The 10,810-nt window shown below is 45.7% G+C and overlaps 1 pseudogene; it reads left to right on the forward strand.

Moving 5' to 3' along the window:
• Nucleotides 1–8,462: 8,462 nt before the first annotated feature.
• Nucleotides 8,463–8,987, forward strand: LOC142442237 (ferritin light chain-like; annotated as a pseudogene).
• The last annotated feature ends 1,823 nt before the right edge of the window (nucleotides 8,988–10,810 follow it).

Below are 10,810 nucleotides of genomic sequence, written 5' to 3' on the forward strand. Positions count from 1 at the left end.
CATCTCAGAATCAGGATAAACATAGATGTCCATTTTCACCACTCATATTAAAAATTGTACTAGCTAGATTTATCAGAAAAAAAGAATTAATAAAAAGAAGAAAAATGACTTCCAAAAAGAAGAAATGAAAATTCCTTATCATAAATTGAAGATGTCATGTAAATAAGTTGCCAATTGAAGGCAAACAAGCGGCCATCAAGCTCGGAAGCAACAAAGCCCACAGAGAAGTGTGCAGCTTAAGCGAATACAAGGTGTTGAACAGACCAGGTGGCAGACACAAAGAACAAAAACCATCATTGTGTGATCACCTTCCTCACATCTCTGGGGAATGGGCAATGGGAAGGTGGGTGAGGGGAGAGGCCGGAAAGTATAAGATAAAATAATCAATTATAAACTATTAAGGGTTCATGGCAGAGGGGAGAGTGGGGAGGGAAGGGAATAGATAAAAAGGAAAACGAGCTGATTCCAGGAACCCAAGTGAAAGGAGAATTTTGAGAATGACGAAGACAACGAATGTATAAGGGTGCTTTACTCAATTGATGTATTTATGGATTGTGATAAGAGTTGTATGAGCCCCAATAAAAAGATTTATTATGTTTTCAAAAAGTTGCCAAATACGTCATAAATACTATAGCTAGTAAATGTAAAAATGTTGTAGGCAACATTTCAACACACAAAAATACTTGGTACTTAAATCCCTAATGATAAACTGCTAATCTTCAACTCCCAAACCATTAACCCTTACATATTAAGATGCGGACCATCTTTCAAACCCACCTATACCCTTCTAAAACACAAGAGGAGGAGGAATTGATGCTGTTTTCCAGAGAGCAGAGAGAGCCGGCCAGCCTGCCTGCGGGGCTAAAACGGGCAGAAGCAGTACTAGGAGATTGATATATGCACTTGGCAGGTAGCATACATTTTGCCCGAACAAAACTACTGGTCAACCTCCTTAGTGGTGATCCAAAAGGATACTACAAAAACGTGTGTGGGTCCACATGGAAGAACACACCAGCCTGAGTGAGCGAGTGGTCCCAAAGGGATCAGTTACCAGGCATCAAAGAACAAAAAATCATATCATTGACTGCACACCTCCATGATAGGATCGCTGAAGACAAATGGGTGGATAAGCAAATGTGGTGAAGAAAGCTGATGGTGCCCGGCTATCAAAAGAGATAGTGTCTGGGGTCTTAAAGGCTTGAAGGTGAACAAGCGGCCATCTAGCTCAGAAGCAAATAAGCCCACATGGAAGAAGCACACCGGCCAGTGTGATCACGAGGTGCCCAAGGGACCAGGTATAAGGCATCATGCAAAAAAAAAAAAGATATAAGTGTGTGTATGTATGTATATATATGTGTATATGTATATATGTATGTATATATATGTATATATATATATCATATTAAATGAAGGGGGAAGTGCAGAGTGGAGACCCAAGGCCCAAGTGTCGGCCAATGGAGATCCCCTCATAGAGGGGTTTAGGAGAGGAGATGGGTTAATTAGGGTGTGAGGTAGTATCGATGAAGAACACAGCTTTCCCCCGGATCCTGGATGCTTCCTCCCCCCAACTACCATGATCCGAATTCTACCTTGCAGGGCTGGATAGGACAGAGGCTGTACACTGGTGCATATGAGGGTTGGAGGTACAGGGAATCCAGGGTGGATGATACCTTCAGGACCAAGGGTGTGAGGGGCGATGCTGGGAGAGTGGAGGGTGAGTGGGTTGGAAAGGGGGAACTGATTACAAGGATCCACATGTGACCTCTTCCCTGGGAGAGGGACAGCAGAGAAGGGGGGAAGGGAGACTCCGGATAGGGCAAGATATGACAAAACAACGATGTATAAATTACCAAGGGCATATGAGGGAGGGGGGAATGGGGAGGGAGGAGGGGAAAAAAAAGAGGACCTGATGCAAGGGGCTTAAGTGGAGAGCAAATGCCTTGAGAATGATTGGGGCAGGGAATGTATGGATGTGCTTTATACAATTGATGTATGTATATGTATGGATTGTGGTAAGAGTTGTATGAATCCCCAATAAAATGTAAAAGAAGAAAAGAGAAAAAAATGATTAGGGCAAAGACTGTACAGATGTGCTTTATACAATTGATGTATGTATATATATGAACTGTGAAAAGAATTGTATGAGCCCCAATAAATTGTTAAAATTAAAAAAAAAAACAAAAAAACAAAAAAACAAAAAAAACGTGTGTGGTACACACACATGCACTTATGTACACACTAAAATCACATAAATAAAATAATGAAATTGAAAATAGATTTTTTGTGTGTGAAACAGTTTGAAACAATGATAAGATCTACGAAAGTAAAATGGAATCCAACTCAACTATTTAAAAGTTTGTGAGAACAGGAGGGAGAGCCTGGGGACCCCAGGGTGGGAGAGTGCCGACAGCGGGCCAGGGATCCAACCAGCAAGTTGACACACAAGTGCACAATGTGAGCATCTCCAACCCGTTTCCGTAACAGGATCTCCTAGTTGACCACCTACGTAGTGTCGAGAAAAACAAGTCCCCACTCAGTGGCTGGCCTACCCACCTTGTCCGGCAGGTGGCAGCCCGGGGTTCCAGGCTAGGGGCCATCAGGGAGTGTGGAGGCAGCTCCAATCTCTCCCTCTCTCCTCCTTCCTCTCTTCTGTCCTCCCTCCTCTCTCCTCTACCCCTGCCCCTCACCCCTCCACCCCCATCTTACAAGGAAGATTAGATCAAATCATCCCAACACTGAAGGATTAAAAAGTGACATCACTATGAACACTTGGTCACCACAAGCCAGTTATCCCTGTGGTAACTTTTCCAACACTTCCTGCTGAAAACCCAAAAGGTCAGAGGGATCTAGACGTCCTGCTTTCATGGTCTGTATTCCTACTGAAAATCAAGATCCAGTGAGCTTTAACAATTTCTGCTCCAGGGGAGGTTTCTGTCCTCCCTCAGCTCGCCTTAGGACACCTACATTACCTTTACCAGGTGTACCGTCCCAGTCAAACAACCCACCTGACCCTGCTAAGCCCCTGCCTGCTCCGGGGAGGGGCCATAAAGAGGCTGCAGCTAAGGCTCAGAGGGAGCACACCAAGAAATGCCAGTGCAGCAGCAAGGTGCTCCAGTAGGTCCACTCGGACTCTAGCATATCGTTCAGGGCCATGAGCATTGTGCACTTGTTGATCAAAGACACCTTTGGGCGCATCGCCTACCAGCCATCTCAACTGGCACATTCAAAACTGCTCCACCATCACAGTCTGGGACATCCTAGCGACCATGTACCTGCTGCTGCCTGGACAGCTGGCAGAGGCGCCTTGGCCGAGGGCCCCAGGGCCAATGCTCACTACACCAGCCCCAAATAAATTGTCCTTCAGCCTCACAACGTTCAAAACCCAAGGGACCACTTCAGGGTCACTTCCAGTTTCATCCCCCAAATAGAGGTTAAACACTTTAGCATTACCTTGTTTTTGGCTTCTTTGTTTCAGTTTTTTTTATTCTTCTGTGCATAGTTTAGTTAGATTGCTTTTGTGATGGAGATCCTCTTTCTTTTGTTTTTAACAGTTTTGGGGAGTACTTAATCCACATATCCCACAATTCCATAATTCAGCCATTTTAAGCATTCCACAATCATTACCACAATCGATTTCACACTGTCTATTTTCCCACTATGATTAAATCGCCTTTAAAAAGACTTTTTAGTCACCTTCAGTTCTAGTCTTCAGTCCCCTCAATCCTTCATTCTTATTCCCCAAGTCCCCTCACCCTCCCCAACTCCGCCAGCCACCCACCCCGACCCCACCCAGATAATGCTTGCAGACTCTTGCATGGTATTTCATCTCTAGGCATTCACTCCTTCTGTGCTTCACAAACGGAACCCAACAGAAAAAATAAAGAATAGAAAGGAAATGAAATGGGAATGATTTTTAAAACCTTAGTAATATATAGATAGAAATCAAAACAAGGAGTAAGAAGAAAGGGCCACCACCAATATTTTAAAGCCAGAGAAGACGTTCCTGTCACGGACCAGCAAGAGATCTTGCGCCTAGAACAGACTCTGGTCGGGTCCAGAGGGAGGTCAGCAGAACAAGACGCTGGGACTCACCTTTGAGCTGAGGAGGCGCAAGGAGTCTCCGGAGGAGGCGCCGCTGTGTGGAAGGAAACGAGGGGGATTAGGAAACCCGCAAAGAGAGAATCGTGGAACTACAAAGCCCCAAACCCCAGCCGGGATCCCCTTTCCCCACAGGGACGCCCACCATGAACCCCAACCAATCCGAAAGCGGGGAAATAGGATGGCCTCGGGGAAACCCGCCCACCTCTCACCAAGAGAAGCGCTGGCAGGGTTCCCGGGGGGGGGGGGGGGGGGGGAGAAAGGGCGCTTGCACCCAAGCCAGGTGGACTAAAACAGCCTCCGCCCACATACATGTCCCGGAGCCCAGAGCCGCCCACCTGCGAGCGCCGGCAACAGGGGGCTCAGGCTGTGGGCGCTTCTCTGGCACCGCAAGCTGAGCAAGGGACAGCGGCAACCTTGCTGGGAGTGGCAGTTCTGGCTAAGACACCGCCACTTCCGGCCCTTTCTGGGCGTGACCCAGAGGGGGAGGAGCTAGCGGGGTCAGGGGGGAGTAGGGTCTCTGCCTTCACGCCTCTCAAGGCAGCGCTTGCCTCGCCCATTTCTGCTGCTGCACCAATACAGGTGCCTGGTGAGGGTGGGCGGGGCCTGGCGTGCCTGGGGCGGGGCTCGGGGAGGAGCCAGGGAGAGGCGGTCCGCGCCAGAGGGCCCACAGCTGTGGCTGAGACTCAGCTAACAATGGCCGAGGCTCCAGTACTCTCCCCCATAGCAGAGAGCGTGTATGGGTGACATGGGTGAAATAGAACAATGTACGTTGGGGGTGTAAGCCTGTGATCAGATCCCCCGGATGTGCATCCTCTTAACTAACTCCAAACACCCAACCATCCAATCCTGCCAAGGTGTTAATGGGTCTGAAGCAAGAACTTAGGGTCCTTGCTTAACCTTTACAGTGATGGGCCATTCTTTGACCTAAAGCACTGTCGTGTATGACTGATTTTGGGGAAAAGAGAAGTACCTACTGGCATGCACGTCTAGGTAACTTATATGTCGGTTTAACAAAATTTAAAAATAAACCTCAAGCAGGAGCAGTGAAAAGGGAATGGAGGAATGTGGCTGGGAGAATGGTTGTTAAACTTGCCTGTCCTTAGAGCTGGAATTTATACTATTTTCTTGTTTGATTTCACCGGGAAGCTTGGGGACAGCTAAACATGAGAGTTATGTTCTTCTACGATGCTTATGATTCATGCACTCTGCTAATTTAATGTATCACTCATTCAAGTTTCTATCGGTCCAAGAGGTCGTTATGGACAGTGGGGAAGACTTTTCCAAGTTGAGTGATCTGAAATTTAAATTTACTTCCTGCAGGTAACTCTTGGCTGCCAGACACTCAGAATAAGTGTTTTTGGGAAAGATCAAAGTGAACTATTTCTTCATTAACTTGCATCCATAAAGATTGTGCTTCTTTCATGCCAGTTATACTTGGGAATTCCTTTATGAAAGTTCAAGTCAGATTCCAAAGTTCCTGGCTGAAAACAGAGAAAGGTGATTTGTAACACTCGGTTACGTTTCCCAATATGGTCAGATAGTTACCCAGATTGTACAGAAAACTGTCACCTGACTTTATCAGAAATCCACAAACATCACTTATCAGCCAATATTTTCTGAATTAAACTGATTTATGTTCCCAGTTCTGCTGGAGCCACCTTATGCTTAGATCTGGGGAAACTTAGCCTAGGTTTTGCAACTAACGGGTGACTTCTCTGGAAATACTTGCTGTGTTATACTGGGTAGACTAGAGAAACAAATTCACGGTCATTCAAATATGTGTAAAAAAGAGATTTACATCAATGACTAATAGATAACAAGAAAACATTTCATCCCAATCCAGATCAACTCTAAAAGTCCGATACTAGCCCATATATCTGATAGTAGTCCACAATTTCCTCTTCAGATTCACACGGCACATGCAATGATGACGAGTGCAGGAAGACCACAGGCCAGTGGGTGAAAAGTCTTGTGTATCCAATGGTGGTAGAAGCATTTAGTGCTGGCGTGGGTCTCCGTGTGGCTCTTCCAGCTCTCCAAGTGACTCAAGAGCAGGAAGGTGAAGCATAAAGAGAGGGAGCCCAGCTCCAGGGAAAAAGAGTGGAAGTTCCAAGAATCTACATGAAAAGGTCATGCCCACCAGGAGGCATCATCAGGTTGTGACCTGATTGACAGGCTAACCTCTACCCCTAGACTTATTTCCCAAGTTGAAATGAAACTATGTAGCTACTACACCTGCTTTCATGTGAGGTTTCCTGTTTCTGTGGATAAATCATTAATTTCCCTTTCCCCAACCTCCACCATAAAAACCTCATTGTCATCGAGTCAATGCAGACTCACATAGATACTATAGGACAGGGGAGAACTTCCCTGGTGAGTTTCCAAGAATGAAAATCTTTGCTGGAGTAGAACGCTCATTCGTTCTCCTGTGGTGTTATAGGTGGTTCCAAAGTGCTAGTCTTAAAGTTAGCAGCCCAACTTATACCCTCTTCACAAACAAGGGTTTGTTCGTTCATTGTAGATCCACCCACAATAGCATGCAACTAGAGTCCAAAAGGTTCCCTACGTTGTACAAACCACTTCCATTGGGTTGTTCACCTAAAATTAGTGATTGATCAGCAGAACGAGATATGCCCAGCCACCACTACCAAGTGCTCCAAAACGAATCCCATTAGAAAATCCTGGAGAGATTGGGAGAAAAATGTGGACCCAAACTCAGACTCACAAAAGAGACCCTCCAGGAAATGGCCTTTGGTCACTTTCATGTCCAGAACTGAACTAACCCCCTGCTAGGCTAACCAGTCATGTAAGTAAGATCAAGGACAGGATTTAGCTGATGGGGAAGATGGAAACAGGAGAGTCTTGGACAAAGTGGATAGTGTGTTGTTAGTTGCCCTCAAGTAGGTTCCAGCTCACAGAGAACCTAGGTACAATCAGATGAAACACTCCCAAGTCCTGCTCCATCTCAGGGTGGATTTTATGTTTGAGCCCATTGCTACAGCCAATGATCCAGTCCTTCACAAGGGTTTTCCTCTTTTCAATTGCCCTTTTACTTTACCAGGCATGATATCATTTTCCCAAGATGGATCTCTCCTGATAACATATTCAAAGTACATGAGACAACATGTCACCATCCTCACTTCTCAGGAGTATTAGCATGTGCAGTCAATGCTATTGTTACTCTTATTAATTCCTGTGCAAATCTGCTTGAAAGAATGGATGAATATATGAACTGTGATAAGAGATGTCAGGGCCCCCAATAAAATATTTAATAAAAAATAAATAAAATTTCATGAGACACTTCTAGCTTAATCGTAAGACTTTTAAAGGTGCAGATTCTGGGAGTTATGAATAAATACCATTTTTATTGTATTGTCATTTAAGTTCAAGTTTTTTGGGAACTGAGTCAGACAACATGTTCCTAATATTTTTTTAAAAAACTTTTTCATTTAGCTCCATTATCAATATTGGTCTACAGTTTTCTTGAAGTAGCATTATCTGACACTGGTAACAGAATATTACTGGACTCATAGAATGTTATTAATTGTTCTCTCTCAACCATCGTTATGTTTGTACCCAATTAACTTGAACTTAAATAATAATACAGTAAAATGCCATGTTGTTAGAACAGAGTGTTCTCGTGTTGAGGGAGGGCTGGAGAAGAAGCCCAAAGTCCATCCACTTCCTCAATGTATGACCATACAATTCTATGTAAATAAGTCAATACCTCTATTTTATGAATTAATGTATTTATATATGTACACCCTTATGTTTATATGTGTATCCATAGCTTTACTTCCTAGATCTTTTCTCTATTTCATTTTACATTCCCCCTGTCCTACCATCACACTCACCCCTTTGCTGCCTCTTAGTAATGCCTCTCAGCTAAATTGCTATTGTTCCAACACCCCCAGGATCTCTAAGTCCTCCTCATTATTGATTTAATTCCCTACTTGTTCCCCTACCTATTGTATTGTTTGATCACCACTCACTCCCCCGACCCCCTCTTCCCCCAAGGCCCTCCAGAACCATTGGTCCAGTTGCTTCCCATGCCTATATGGGTAGGCAAAACAACAAAAGCTGAAATAAAACAAAAAGAAAAGATTGAATTAAAAAGGGGGGAAAAAACTAGCGAAAAAAAAACCCCCAAGGCTAAGCTCGCCCCGTGGTCCCGTGGATCTGTGTCTTGTTTCAACAGTGTTTGAACGGAACAGATCCGGGGACTCCCTGCCTCCAACCTTCCGCCACGCAACAGGTTTCTTTCCGGAAGTAACTTGGGGACCTTCGTCTCGGCCAGCCCCTCCTCTTGGGACCAGCGAACACTTTTATTTGGTGTGTGGTGACCTCCAAACTGACTCATCATGAGCTCTCAGATCCGTCAGAATTATTCCGCCGACATGGAGGCCGACGTCAACCGTCTGGTCAACCTGCACCTGCAGGCCTCTTACACCTACTTCTCTCTGGGCTTCTTTTTCGACCTCAACGATGTGGCCTTGGAAGGCGTGGGGTACTTCTTCCGCGAGCTGGCGAAGGTGCAGCGCGAGGGGGCCGAGCATCTCTTGAAGCTGCAGAACCAGCGCGGTGGCCGCGCCCTCTTCCAGGATGTGCAGAAGCCGTCTCAAGATGAGTAGGGTCGAACCCTGGATGCCATGGAAGCTGCCCTAGCCCTGGAGAAAAAACTCAACCAGACTCTTCTGGACCTGCATGCCGTGGGGTCCACTCACACCGACCCTCATCTCTGTCACTTTCTGGAGAACCACTTCCTAGACAAGGAGGTGAAACTCCTCAAGAAGATGGGTGACCACCTGAACAACCTCCGCAGGCTGGCCAGCCCCCAGACCGGGCTGGGCAAGGCCCAGCCCGAGAGGCTCACTCTCAAAGACTAGGAACCTGTGGCGCCAACCTGCCAGGGGCCCTCTGCCTCCCCACTGCCGGCCCTAGCCCCTCTTCCTGAACCTGTCCGCGCGTGTGCGCCAGTCAGCTGCAATGCAACGCCACCTCCCTGGAGCCCCTCCCCCAAGCAGGGGACCACATGGAAACAGTAAAGCTTCCTTTTGCAGCAACCCCCCCCCCCAAAAAAAACCCAAACATAAAAACATACATAATCCCAGGTCTGTCCACTGACCTTTATGACTCTCTCCCCAGTGGTCCTGGGGGGTTTGGGAAATTTCCCCTCCTAGCCTGAAGTCTATCTTTCAGGCTCCTCAGGGGTTTGTGGCTTGGATTGGCTCCAGTTGCTGATCTGTTCTGTTCCCTTATTGGTTCACCCCACTGTGGAGGGAGGTGGGCGTCAGACCAGGCTCACTCCACACCATGTATCCCAAGTATGGTCCTCTGACGATGTACTCTCCAGCGAGTGGACATCATTTCTCAAGCTGATGTTGGTCTTACTGTCTTGTCTGTGTGCCAGGACAGATTTTTGCAAATAATGGTGATTAAAAAAATTACCATTCATGGTTAATCCCATTCATTCTATTTATCTCCCAATAACACACGCATAAATAAGGAGACATAATTAAGCTAAACAATCTTTATAATTAATTAATTTGCTTTCATTGGTAATTATGCCCTGTGACGATGGTGTAGTGCCCTCTTAGTATTCAAAAATTACATACGTGAAAAATTTAAGCAGTCCACACTGAAAGGAGAAAGAGAGAGAGAATTTATAAAATTTAAGGGGTGGTTCCGGTTGAACGATGCACAATGAAGTTTGACAAGAGTTCATTTACTGATGAAAAAAAAACCTTGTTTGACAAATGAGATTAACAGAAAAAAACGTGCCACCAAGTATTACATTTTATAAATGCAACAAACACGCAGATCACGATGCTAAGCTCTGGGTTTTGGGTGAGCCTTTATTGTTTGTTAAATATTATACATGGTCTCTTACCTCACTTGGCTTTTGAATTCTCTCTGTGTACATTTTAGGTTCTTGTTTGCTAGTATTTTCATGTGTTCCCCTGTGTGCATGTGTGTGTGTGTGTGTGCAAGGTGTTCCTAGAGCTGCCAAGTGTTTCCTAAAAACACCTCCCACAGCAACTTCACCCAATCCACCCCAGATTTATTCTGCCTTTAGCTGGACCAGTGGTTCTCAACCTGTGGGTCGCGACCCCTTTAGGGGTCGACCGACCCTTTTACAGGGTTCACCTGATTCGTAACAGTAGCAAAATGATAGTTATGAAGTAGCAATGAAAATAATTTTATGTTTGGGCATCACCACAATATGAGACACTGTATTAAAGGGTCGTGGCCGTAGGAAGGTTGAGAACCCCTGATTTTCTGGACTCACCAAAGGATGGAGATTCCAATAAGGAAGGCTCCTGGAGTATAAATTACGTCGATTTAATAATGATGCTGAAGTAATTACAGGTGATTACCCTTTAATCAGTCTCTCACCTTCCCTCCTTTATTTCCAGCTCTTGCTCAGGATCCAGGTGAGCCTGGACGCAGATAATTCAAGGTGCTGAAATTGGGGCAGATTTGGAATTCAGATTAGGCTGTGCCATGTGGAAAGACAGTGGATCATCCTTGCTTGGGTGTTTTGTGCTTCCTGGAAGGTAAAAGTACCTGGAACCTGGGCATGGGGACCTATTCCACACCAGGTACCCTCAGCTAGTAGGTATGTAAGACAGGTTCAGGGAGGAAGTCCCTGGGTTTGAGCTCAAAGATTTTCAGCCTGTGCTAACACGCTGACTCTGAAACCTCCACT

The sequence above is a fragment of the Tenrec ecaudatus genome, chromosome 3 (genome assembly GCF_050624435.1).
Source record: "Tenrec ecaudatus isolate mTenEca1 chromosome 3, mTenEca1.hap1, whole genome shotgun sequence".
Lineage (NCBI taxonomy): Eukaryota > Metazoa > Chordata > Mammalia > Afrosoricida > Tenrecidae > Tenrec > Tenrec ecaudatus.